This window comes from Somniosus microcephalus, chromosome 12 (assembly GCF_052327205.1).
Source record: "Somniosus microcephalus isolate GS21.2 chromosome 12, FLI_Smic_1.0, whole genome shotgun sequence".
NCBI lineage: Eukaryota > Metazoa > Chordata > Chondrichthyes > Squaliformes > Somniosidae > Somniosus > Somniosus microcephalus.
In genome coordinates, this window is record NC_140998.1 from 161,051,399 (window position 1) to 161,064,599 (window position 13,201).

Genomic DNA, 13,201 nt, shown 5'->3' on the forward strand with positions numbered 1-13,201 from the left:
ATGATACCCGGCGAAACTAAACTTTGCCTGGTAAGACGCTTTGTGAAGGTACATATTGCCTGGATACCTGTAGTCAGAGTAAGGCCCATGAAATCTTTGGGCTGTTAATTGTGCTCCCCAGACCAGGCAACCAATCTGGCCATCTCTATTTGCTGTACACTCAGGGGGACGGTTAGCTGGAACTGCCTTGACTGGATTCTATCAACCCCTGCCTTATTTGGTATGAGGTGAGCAGCAAACCTTCAAAGTTGTGTTCAATGAGGCTTATGAAACTAATTACACTCAGGACCACCAGTCATGCAGTTCATCAATGAATCACCGCTCTGTGACATGCGGGTAACATCCTGCTGGCAGGGTACCCACATTGCTTACCAAGGAAATGGGAAATACTGCTGCGCCACCACTGAGATTACCTTCATACATGGAGGCAGCGAGTTTCCACTAACACAGCCCAAGGGATGTGTAAACCCCTCCCATGATTTCGAGCTAGGATCCCATTGTGTCGCTCCGGTAACTGTAGTTGATCACGACATCACCAGACTGCAGATGCATGAAGACTTGATGGAGGAAGCAATACAGGCTGTGATTCCAATGTGGCGCCCAATTCCCCCCTTTATCATTCAGTCTTAAAAGCGTCTTAGATCGAAGTGCTTCCTCTCAGGAGTACCTGGTTAAGATGCCGCAGGATAACAAGGAAGTAGAGAAAGGTATACAAACCCGTGGAGCTAAATCCTGGTGGGAGGATGTATGTAATGCAGGTGCATCCCCATGGGCATGTTTTGTGTCCTATGCTTTCCTGATCATACAAATCCTGGTCACCATACCGTCAATAATCTCTACCTGGTGGGTCCGCAGGTGGGCATCCAAGTTAAAACAGAACGTGCGTCATGCCGAACCATCCCCCTATTGGACAAGATTGATTAAATAAGAGAGGGATTGAAGACATCGGCCGGAATTTTCCCATTGCCGATCAGGCAAGTTTGGGAGTGGGTCGACAGTTAAATTTGCGGAAATTGATAGCGCGTTGGTAACCCGCTGTCATCCCGCTGAATTCCACATTTAACTCGGCCGTGTTTGGAGGCGTGCCACGGACCCGCTCGGGAGAGGTGGGCAACCTCATTCAAGTAATTAAATGCTTGTTGAGAGACCCTTAAGAGGGTTTTTTAACAGCCGCTTTTGGCTTTAACTTCAGGAGCACAGGATTCACGCACCTCGGAAACCTCGCCTGTGAAGCAGAGGCGGAAGCTAAGTGGGCATTGTGCGAGTGCATTAATTGACAGCTTGGAAAAACATATACTTCCAACATTTGCGATTGGAGGCTTCCCGTGGGCAGACGCCTCCGACCTGCAAAATTTCTACGAAATTACCTGGTGGCCCGGGAAGAATGGTGGCTTGTGCTCCTGGGCTACTCCGGGTCCATGCGGGCAGAGCCCCACATATCCCAGGGGTGCATCCGGTTCGTAGGCGCTCCTGGGATCACATGGGCCAGCCCAATCAATAAAAGAATAGAATCCCCATTCATATTTTTGACAGGTCCGTATGTACAGAACTTAAAAAATACACCAACACATGAAATATATATATTTTTTATTACATTGTAGGAGTGCTTGAACTCCTAACGAAAGTACTGAGACTGAAACTAGCAGTTAACCAAACGTGGTTTAATGCACTCGTAAAAGTTACAAACAAAAACGCAGGAGAAACTCTATACAGGTCTGTACACCAACTGGTTCCACGAGGACAGAGGGGGAACGCCTCTCCCCTCTGACATCATGTCGTCATCACGTTTCCCGTCGTTGGGAACGTCACGTGACCTGCGTGATGACGTCATCACGTTGGATCGCCATTTTACTGAACCCGCGCTGTTTATACAGAGCAAACACTTAAAGGTAACAAGCCCCTGTTAAAGGCAATTATATACATTATTGCAAGAGTCTCTTGGTGGCTTTGCCACAACATATTTAAAATGAATTAAAATGCCATTTAATTAAATACTTTAAACAAAAATTTACTTTTTAATTTTTTTTTAATGTTTTTACGGGGCTAAAAATAAACTTACCTTTTTGAAGAATATTTTTAATTTATAAATGAGTGACAAAATTTTATTTTTCTATTTTTTAGAACTCTTATGCTGGTTAAAGCAGGCCTTATGCATGCTTTTACCAGACATAAGAATTTGACAGGCTTTCAGCAGGCAGAAGTTATGCAAATAGCACAACTCTCCACCCGCAGAGTCCCATCTCCCGGGGATGTGGAGGATCCGTTTCTTGACATGCCTAAACCCGGCACTTGCGCGGCCCCTACGGGCATGTACATGCCTTGTACGCACCCATAGGGGTCACAAAATACAGCCCATAAATACTCCCACATTACAGCTGATTAGTTGGCTAATGGAAAGGCACTTGTTGATTCCATTTTGTGCAGAGATTTAGCTGTCAGCAGTTTGCAGGTCATTTCTGCAACCTCGGAAGCCACTCTCACCACATTGCTAGTCACTATCAGAATATTGAGGGATTGGACCTCTGATCTCCACTTTACCTGTCATATATTACATCAGCATGAGTGTCGCTTATGCTCTCTCACCTTGGACAACCGAATCGGACAAGATGAACTCCAGCACCAACAACACCAGTCACAACAGCAGCAGCAGCCACAACAGCAGCCTTCTCCTCAATGACTTGATGCTCCACAGGAGAGAGGGGGTCAGCACAGGGCTGCACTGTGCTGGAGGTGATAACTTCGACACAGCGTATACAGGCAGAGGATGAGCTTCCTGGACCTGACTGAGCAGCAGTGCTTCAGGAGACTCAGGCTATTGTGCCAGGTCGTCGCAGACATTTGTAACTACCCAGAGGACCTGGTGAACATGCCTTACCCGTGGCTGTTAAAGTCACCACCGCCCTCAACTTCTTCGCTTCAGTCCCCTTCCAAGGATCTGCAGCAGACAATTGCTAGATCTCGCAGCTGGCCGCCCACAGATGCATCACCCAGGTGACCGATGCCATGTTTCACAAGTCAGCCAATTATGTCAACTTTGCCACTGATGAAGCCAGTGTTACTGAGCAGGCACTTGGCTTTGCGGCTCTGGCTGGCTTCCCACAGGTGCAGGGCATCATCGATTGCACACATGTGACCATCAAAGCACCACCTCATCACCCAGGAGTGTTTGTGAACCACATAGGCTTCCAGTCCCTCAATGTGCAGCTTGTCTGCAACCATAGAAAGATCATCATACATGTGTGTACCAGATTCCCTGGCAGCTGTCATGACTCTTTCGTGCTGCACCAGTCCGCCCTCCCTCAGCTCTTCGCACCTCCAAACAGACTTACCGACTGGCTGCTTGCAGACAAGGGCTAACCACTGAAGACATGGCTCATCAGGCCCTTGAAGAGGCTAAGTACTGAGGCCGAGGAGCATTATAATGAGAGCCACATGTCCACCAGGTGTCTCGTACAGCAAGCAATAGGCATGCTGAAGATGCGCTTCAGATGCCTTGACAGATCTGGAGGAGCCCTTCAATATGCACCAGCCAGGGTCTCCAGAATCAACGTCATTTGATGCACACTGCACAACATAGCACAGCAGTGAGGATTGAAGCTGCAGGAAGAGCAAGGCACAGAGCGCACAGCCTCTTCAGAGGAGAAGAATCAGGTGGAAGCCGAGCAGGAGGAGGAGGAGGAAGCTGAGGTGGAGATGGCAACAGCAGCGGTGCACATTGCAGTCCAGGAGGCCCGGGATTTATTTAACTTGCTCCGATGCATCCATATGGCTGCCACTTGCTGTACTAAGTTCCCCTCCACTCCCTGCAACAACAGCATAAAGCATCCCTACAATGACCAAACCATTCCTGTCACCCAAACCTCCATAGCTCGAGGTTAAGTAATGTCTCACCATTCACTCCAAGTGAGAAAACCACTTCCAAGGTAGCAGGCAAAGACGGCAAGACCGGAAAGTGATGCAAGGAAATACATTTATCTATGTCATAAAAATAACTGAAACTTACCACTAACATTTTTTAATACACCCATGTGCATACCCTTGTGCATCTAGGATTGTATCTTTTTTCTTTTCAGAGTGCTTCTATGAGGTGCAACACCTGTGGCTTCAGCAGAGGTAGAGGCAGGCATCTCACTTCCCTGCTGCGACTGGTTAGACACATTTGGCAGAAGTGCTCTGGGTTTTGGAGCCTGTGAGGGTTCCATCAAAAACTGTTCCTCCTGCAACTGTGCAGGGGCAGACTTGGCCATCAGAATCAGAGGAAGCATGTGGGGCTCTGACTGAGAGGGAGGCAATGGGGGAGAAGTGGGGGCACTTTGAGAAGCGCCCCCACTTCCATGGCCCCTCTCACCATCATCCCTTTTCATGGGCCACCCGCACTTCCCTGCTAGCAAGAAGCTGGAGAGCACTCTGCTGCACATTATTGAGGCAATGAAGGCCCTTGTCTAGGTTAATATCCCCCCTCGAGATGAGGTCTATGAGCGTCTGCCATCTGTTGTCCACAGCAAGCCTGTGCTCGTGTGACTGGTGCATTTGCTGCTCCATGCAGGTGGCCATCCTTTCCATGGAACAGCACATCATTGCCAATGCCTGCGAGATGGTGGTGCTCATGTTGGAGATGCACTCCTCCATTCTCTGCACATTTGCAGACATCACAGCTGCAAAAGCTGCCAGAGCCTTGTGCAATTGTTGCTGCCCCTCCAAGATCACCCTCTTTCTCGATGGCCCCCGAGATTCAGCATCTGCATGAAGCACAGCAGAGCATGGAGTGTCCTGCACCCTCTAGTGAGGAGTCTCCACTGCCATCCCTGTCAACACCATCTGCTCTTGCTCACTTGTGATGTGAGAGACACCAGTGACAACACTACTCTGTCTCACACAGGACCCACCGAGGTGTGCGTATCTGCACTGGTGCTGGCTGCACATGGGTCTGCTGATGGTGCACCCCCAGAGACTGGAGCTTCCTCTGAGGAGTCGTCTTCCTCCTCTGGCTGGACAGTGGATGGGGGCACTTGATGGACCTGTGAGAGAGTAAAGAGATGAATAAGAAGTGTTAGATTAAGAATGGATAACATTACCATTGTGCACACGATGAAATTTCATTGACTGATGACATCAGTCACCATATGAGTGACTGCTGTATGCCATGTGGCTGTATGAGATTTAATTCTGTCACCAGGTTGCTGGGAGATCCCCCTCTCTCTGACTCCCACCGCCAGCAGCTCTGCAACACCAGAGATCTCCAGGGCCTCCTCCTCTGCTTGAGTCAATTGAGTGAATATTGGAGGGCCACCTCCAGTTCTCTGTCTCTCCCTATTGTTGTGGGCTCTCCTCTCCTGCAAGGAGGGAAAGAAGAGAAGTTTGAGTGAGAGTGATGGAAGGAATGGATGGGCTACATCTGTAGAGGGTGCCTATGAGGGAGCGGCATGACTGCCAAATGGCCTCCTTCTGTGGTTTTACTTGCTATGATTGCATTAGGATGAGGGTGAGTGTCAGGGGTGGTTAGTCAGATGGGGATGTGAGTATGTACATAGACAGAGAGTGATGGGAATGAGGTAGGTAGGTGTGAGGAATGATGTGCTGGAGTAGGCTTGGGAAGGCAGAGTGATGGGGATGTGGCGACAGGCACATCAGGATGTAGGTGAGTGTGGTATTGTGCTCACCTTTCTTGACTTCATGATATCATTGAATCTTTTCCTGCGCTGGATCCACATCCTCCTGACAACATCCCTACTGCTGACGTCCTCTGTGATCTCCAACCAAGCCCTTTTGGTGTCTTTGGGTGGTTTTTGCGCCTATCGCCAGGGAAGAGGACCTCCCTGCATGCTCTCACTGCCTGCACCAGAACATCGAGGGGTGCATTGCTAAATCTTGGTGTGGCCCTCTCCCCATGTGTATCCATGACCCACACTTTTGCCAGCTTTGTAATAGTAGTCAGACCTCTGCAAATCACCTTCAACACTCCTTCATCAACCTTCATATGAGATGTGTGCAAGGCTGCTTTAAATTACAGTGCTGGAAACGAGTCATCGATGATGTCATCAGACCCACTCCATTTAATTGGGCCCAGGAAACGTGCATGACGGGTTTAATTGGGGCCATTAAGTAAAAGCCGCTATGAAGAACGCGCTGCTCACAACATCCGGTCCCCGACCCGCTACATGGCCCGCACGCATGCAACCCGACTCCAAGGTAAAGGTTCCGGCCATGGCCTTCTCTCCCTCAAGGTGGTGAATCTGTAGGAATATTGGGGATAGGGACAAATTGACATCTTTTGCTTAACAGTTTTAACCATCATGCTTTGCAGACTGCGCTACTTGTTTCACTGAAGCTCAGTGCCGAGGAAGTAGCAAAGACCGCCAAGCCATTAGTGAATTATCGAGCTGTCAGCGAAATATCAAGCAGACAGAAAACTCGAGACAACCATGCCACCAACTTAATCACAACATCTGCCCGGAGACCAATGGGGTAATATTGTTTTGATTGTCATAGAGGCATGACGGCACAGAAGGAGGCCATTTGGCCCATCGAGCCCATGCCGGCTCACTGTAGAGTAATCCAGTCAGTCCCATTCCCCCGCTCTATCCCCGTAGCCCTGCAAGTTTATTTCCCTCAAGTGACTATCCAGTCTTCCCTTGAAAACATTGAGTGTCTCCGCTTCCACCACTTCCGTCGGCAGCAAATTCTAGGTCATCACCACTTGCTGTGTAAAAAAGGTTTTCCTCACATCTCCCCTGTATCTCTTGCCCAAAACCTTAAATCTATGTCCTTGTCCTTGTGCCATCAACTAGTGGGAACAGCCTTTCCTCATCTAGCCTATCCAATCCTGTCATACTCTTGTACACCTCTATCAAATCACCCCTCAACCTCCTTCGCTCTAATGAAAACAAATCCAGCTTCTCCAACCTGTCCTTGTAGCTAAGATCCCCCATCCCCAGAACCATTCTGGTAGATCTCCTCTGCACCCTCTGAAGGGCCATCACATCCTTTCTAAAGTGTGGTGACCGGAACTGGATGGAATACTCCAGTTGTGGCCTAACCAGCGCTTTATAAAGGTTCAGCATAACTTCTCTACTTTTGTACTCAAATACCTTTATTTATGAAGCCCAAGATCCCATATGCTTTGTTAACCACTCTCAATATATCCTGTCACCTTCAGGGACCTATGCACATTAACTCCCAGGTCCCTCTGTCCCTGCGCACTCCTTAAAACTGTGCCATTAAGTGTATATTGCCTCTCCCTGTTCCTTCTGCCAAAATGCATCACCTCACACTTCTCTGTATTAAATTCCATCTGCCATTTTTCTGCCCATTCTGCTCGCCTTTCTGTGTCCAGTTGCAGTCGATTGGTATCATCCTCATTGTTTGCCACACCCCCAAATTATATTTGTATTATTATTGCTATTAATATTGTGTGTCAGCATGTTTCATGGGATTTTCAATAAACAAATCATTGGCATCACATCTGAATTGATCAAGTACTGCTCTGTATAATTTGTTTTAGATAACGTAGATTGAACTGTGTGTATTATTTTAGAGAATCACATATTGCACTGCATTCTGTTTTTAGATACTCAGGTTGAACTATGTTCTGTTTTAGATAATCATGTACTGCACTGTTTTATATTAGATAATAATCACATTGTGTAAGAATATCGATATGTTTTTATTTCTAACAAAGACAGAACAGTAATGTAAAGAGGATTAGTTTAAATTGTGTTCTTGGAGGGCCTGGCTTTCCTTTCAATGATGCTGATAACATAAGCGAAGGATTAATTTCAGGTCCAAGGACATTGTACTGTAAAGATAGGCACATATAAATAAATAAGCTAGGTGGGTACATATTGAGCTTAAAGAATTATTAAGATTGAAACACAGGCCTTTCATCACAGCAACAACAACAACAAATTGTATTTATATAGTAGTAAAACATTCCAAGGTGCTTCACAGGAGCGTTTTCAAACAATATTTGACACTGAGCACATAAGGAGATATTAGGGCAGATGATGAAAAGCTTGTTCAAAGAGGTAGGTTTTAAAGAGCGTCTCAAAGAAGGAAAGAGAGGTACAGAGGCGGAAAGGTTTCGGGAGGGAACTTGAGAACTCGGTAACTGAAGGCATGGCCAACAATGGTGGAGCGATTAAAATTGTGGATGTGCAAGAGGCCAGAATTGGAGGAACGCAGATATCTCAGAGGAGTGTACGGCTGGAGGAGGTTATAGAGATAGGGAGGGGCGAGGCCATGGTGGGGTTTGAAAACAAGGATGAGGATTATAAAATTGAGATGTTTTTGACTGGGAGCCAATGTAGGTCAGCGAGCACTGGGATGATGGCTGAACAGGACTTGGTGTGAGTTAGGATACGGGCAGCAGAGTTTTGGATGAGCTCAAGTTTATGGAGGGTGGAAGATGCGAGGCCGGCCAGGAGAGCATTGGAATAGTTAAATCTAGAGATAATAAAGGCATGGATGAGGGTTTCAGCAGCAGACGAGCTGAGGCAGGGGTGAAGTCGGGTGATATGTCGGAGGTGGAAGTAGGCCATCTTGGTGATGAAGTGACTATGGGGTCGGAAGCTCATCTCAGGGTCAAATACGACACCAAGGTGCGAATGTTCTGGTTCAGCCTCAGACAGTTGCCTGGGAGAGGGATGGAGTCGGTGGCTAGGGAATGGAGTTTGTGGCAGGGACCAAAGACAATTGCTTCGGTTTTCCCAATATTTGTTTGGAGGAAATTCCTGCTCATCCAGTACTGGAACTCGGACAAGCAGTCTGACAAATTAGAGACAGTGGAGGGATTGAGAGAGGTGGTGGTGAGGTAGAGCTGGGTGTTGTCAGCATACATGTGGAAACTGATGCTGTGTTTTCGGATGATGTTGCCGAGGGGCAGCATGTTGATTTCCAAGATACTTGAGAAGGGGGAAGTAAATTTGAATACCCTCAGATTAATGGCAGGTACAAAGGTAATAATTGATAGAGTCTTAGTTTACTTTACAATATCATTCTCTTTATCTATTTTAATTTGGAAACTAGATCCCAGAGCTGAAACAAACATTACTGACAATAGAACCTCCTAGGCTGGATTTGAGCCCATTTGAGAAATGTAAGGACAGAGTTTTATATGCTGTGTCACCCAGTCACCATTGAAAGCAGCATCCGGAGTGAAATCACAGTGTGTTAAAAAATAGGACAACAACAGCAACCACTTGCATTTATATAGCGCCTTTAATGTGGTAAAATGTTCCAAGATGCCTCACAGGAACGTTATCAAACAAAATTTGACACCGAGCCACATAAGGAGATATTAGGACAGATGATCAAAAAGGTTTTAAGAAATATCTTAAAGGAGGAGAGTGAGGTAGAGCGGTGGAGAGGTTTAGGGAGGGAATTCCAGAGCTTAGGGCCTCGGCAGGTGAAGGCACGGCCGCCAATGGTGGAGCGATTAAAATCGGGGATGCACAGGAGGCCAGAATTGTAGGAGCACAGATATCTCAGGGGGTTGTGGGGCTGGAGGAGGTTACAGAAATAGGGAGGGGGCGAGGCCATGGAGGGATTTGAAAACAAGGATGAGAATTCTAAAGTTGAGACTCTGCCAGACCAGGAGCCAATGTAGGTCAGCGAGCACAGGGACAACTGGAATTTCAATGGATAGACTTGAAGTCAAGTCCCAGAAGTGCAAGCACAGTGTCAAATATACTGTGACAACCAGTCCCTCCTGGGCTAGATTTGGACCTGGTACGCAGGGGTGAAAGAACACTGATCAATAAGAAATGAAATAATGTTTGGGTATTCAAAATACTGGCTGCTTTTCCAGGTTGGTGATCTGTTTTAAGATTTTATTGAAAACAAAGCAGTGCTTATATTTAAAAAACATATTAAAAACAAAGAGATTAGTTTGGGGGGGAAAGGGACAGGATAAAGGGTGTGGCCAGTTTAGGGGAGAAATATCTAGCTGTGAGTCATAAGTGCTGGTGTATTGCTCTATGCAGTTTGTTTTTAGATACTCATATATTGCACTGATTTTAACTCCCACCCACCAGGCAGAAACAATACACAGGACCCCAATTGCAACTTGAGGGGCAGCTGGGCTGTGTGCTGTGTACGCTCTGACCAATCGTACTAGGTGGTGAAGTAGAGAAGCCCCCAAAAGGTTAAGTTTAGATTTATTTATGTGGGGCCAGGAGGAACGGGAGGGTTCTGCAAAAAAAACTGTGGGCTGCTGCTGCCCCTGGCTCCCCTTCCCGCTCCCTTGTGGTTGGTCGCCTATTCACCCCCTCTCGGTCCTCCCTGCCTGCCCGCCTTCACACCCCCCGATATTGGGCTGGCCTGCAGCCAGCAAGCTGTGGCAGGACGCCCGTTCGGAGTGTGCAGCTCACTAGCGATAGGCGAATGAGACCCAGTAAATCAAAATGAACTGGGCTTCCCGCTGGCAGAGCAGGCAGCTTACAGGGGCTGCCGGCCAGTTGGCATATTCTGCCAGTCGGCCATCTGAAAGTTAGAACCTATACTTTAGTGTATTTGATTTCCAAGTTATTTGAGCAGGAGGAAGTGAGTTTGATTATACCCACATTATTTGGACACCTAGTGCACCGGTATCTCACTGAAAGAAACTTGGTTTAGTTTACAGTATTGCCCACTTTACCTGTGCCCATTTGGAAACCATATCCCAGTAGTGAAAGGACAGCATCTGACACACTGTGACAATAGAACCATTGGGGGTGGATTTAAGCCTGTCTCCCAAAAGTGGAAGGACAGTGTGTAATTCACTGTCAAACCCACTCATCCTGTGCTGTTTTACCCAGTTGCAGAGATGAATGGGCAGCATCTAACACATTATTACACTTGGTCCCTCCTGAGCTGATTTAGAATTTTGCTCTTAGAGGTGAGAGTACAGAGTCTAATATACGGTAAAAAGAAGGAAAGAAAGACTTACATTTATATAGCACCTTTCATGACCTTGGTACATCCCAAAATGCTTTACGCCAATGAAGTACTTTTGAAGTGTCAACACTGTTGTAATGTAGGAAATGCGGCAGCCAATTTGCGCACAGCAAGCTCCCACAAACAGCAATGAGATAATGACCAGATCATCTCTTTTTAGCGATGTTGGCTGAGGGATAATTGGCCAGGACACATCGGGAGAATTCCCTGCGGTCTTTTATGTGCCTGAGAGGACAGATGATGCCTCGGTTTAATGCCTCATCCAAAAGATGGCACCTCAGATGGTGCGGCACTCCCTCCATATTGGTTTTATGCTCAAGCCTCTGGAGCGGGATTTGAACCCACAACCTCCTAACTCAGAAGGCAAGAGTACTACCAACTGAGTCACAGCTGACATCTGGCCCCTTCCGGACTCAATATCGAGTTCAACAATTTCAGATCATAACCTCGGCCTCTATTACTTTTTTACTTGTAATTTTTCCACTCCTTTCCGCCCCCCCCTTTCCTTTTGTTTCACTCTCCCACCTGGCAGCTATCTCTTGCCCTGCCAGTACACTTCACACCTAATCTCAGCCTATTACCATCTCGTCTGGCTTCGAATACCTTTTATTGTCTCTTCTACTTCTTTTGACTCTTTCACTTCTTTTGTCCAATCGCAGCCCTGCCTTCGATCTATTTTCTTTTCTTTCCAGTTTTGAAGAAGGGTTCGACCCGAAACGTCAACTCAAATTTCTCTCCACGGATGTTGCCTGACCTGCTGAGTTTTTCCAGCATTTTCTGTTGTTACCTTGGACTTGAAGCTGACTCGCAGAGGTGAAAGGACAGTTTTTAAAAAGGCCATCCTTTCTGCCAACGTGGAGCTGGATTGAACGATTCCTATCCCTTGTGGCTGGCTGCTGGCCCCATCCTCATGTCGAGTGGAAAGCTACAGCAGTGGAGCGGGACCAGCCATGAGGCAATTCATTGTGCCTGCAGCAGCCTGCCTTGCTTGCTTGATTTCAATGGAGAAATGCTCCTTCTGTCTTCAAGCCAGCTTGTGGCTCGTAAATTCAATTGCAATTCTTCCCCATTAAGTATATTTTTAGCTGTGTAAGTGAACACAGTTTGGATATTTATAGTTGTTGAATAAAACGCACTTATCCTTTATGTTTATCAACGTGCAGAAGCTATTTGTTGCATTTACCACTTTATGCAGGACCCAGTTAATTGCTTAATTAAGATTAGAAACTTGAGTGTTTGATCTCTCCTTGTGATGGAAATTGCTGGCGTCCCCAGTCCAGGGAGGTTGGCAGTCTGCTGTTCTGTGATTTACAATTGTTTGAAGTTTGGTAAACTGGGATTTAAGAAATTAGATCTCATGAGAGCTGACATCTGTTAAGTGTTGCAATAATTCTAAATAAAGCAGTTTAGTGCTGTGCATTCGTCGGCTGAGCTCGTAACTTATTTGCCAGTTGCTATCTTGGTATAATTGCAGCACTGATGAATGTACAGCATTAAACTGCTTTATTTAGAATTTTTGAGCCTGATAGACTTGTATGAGAAATCTGTAATCACAGAATCACAGAATCCCCACAGTGCAGATAGAGGCCATTTCGGCCCATCGAGCCTGCACCGACACATATCCCACCCTATCCCCGTAACCCCATGTATTTAATCCCCCTAACACACTAAGGGTCAATTTATCACAGCCAATCAACCTAACCCGCACATCTTTGGACTGTGGGAGGAAACCGGAGCACCCGGAGGAAACCCACGCAAACACGGGGAGAATGTGCAAACTCCACACAGACAGTCACCCGAGGCCGGATTCGAACCCGGGTCCCTGGCGCTGTGAGGCAACAGTGCTAACCACTATGCCACCATGCTGTTCTGAGTTTGAGGCTAATATCAAACCATTAAGTAAATTAAATAACATTTGCAAACTGCACCGAATGTCATGTAATCGAACCTCCAGGAATAGGTTCCAACCAGCATTGGCAACTCGATGTGGATCCTAAAATCCCTTCGCCCTGTCATTGGCCTCTTCGAGTACACTTTCAGTGACCCCTCCAAATATCTCCTTCTTTGGCTCAGTGTTGTGTTTGACTGAATATGCTTCTGTGAAGGGATTTGGGATGTTTTTCTATGTTTAAGGTTCTATGTTATTACATCTCTTAATCTGTTTTTTGTCGACCGAACGTTAATTTCTATTAATCTTGAAGGGGACCCATAAATTAAATTTGTTGTTCTTCTGGCTCACACGTGAAGAATGAGCCCTTGGGCAAAGGGC

General features: G+C 46.7%; 1 protein-coding gene across 1 annotated transcript in view; it reads right to left on the reverse strand.

Annotated features, from left to right (window-relative positions):
* LOC147109644 (intelectin-1a-like) overlaps positions 1–12,286 on the reverse strand; it is a 130,114-nt gene extending 117,828 nt beyond the window's left edge. Inside the window, exon 1 of the mRNA XM_086003731.1 lies at positions 11,536–12,286. The gene's annotated coding sequence lies outside the window, so the exon portion shown is untranslated. The remainder of the gene's footprint in view (positions 1–11,535) is intronic.
* Positions 12,287–13,201: the final 915 nt, after the last annotated feature.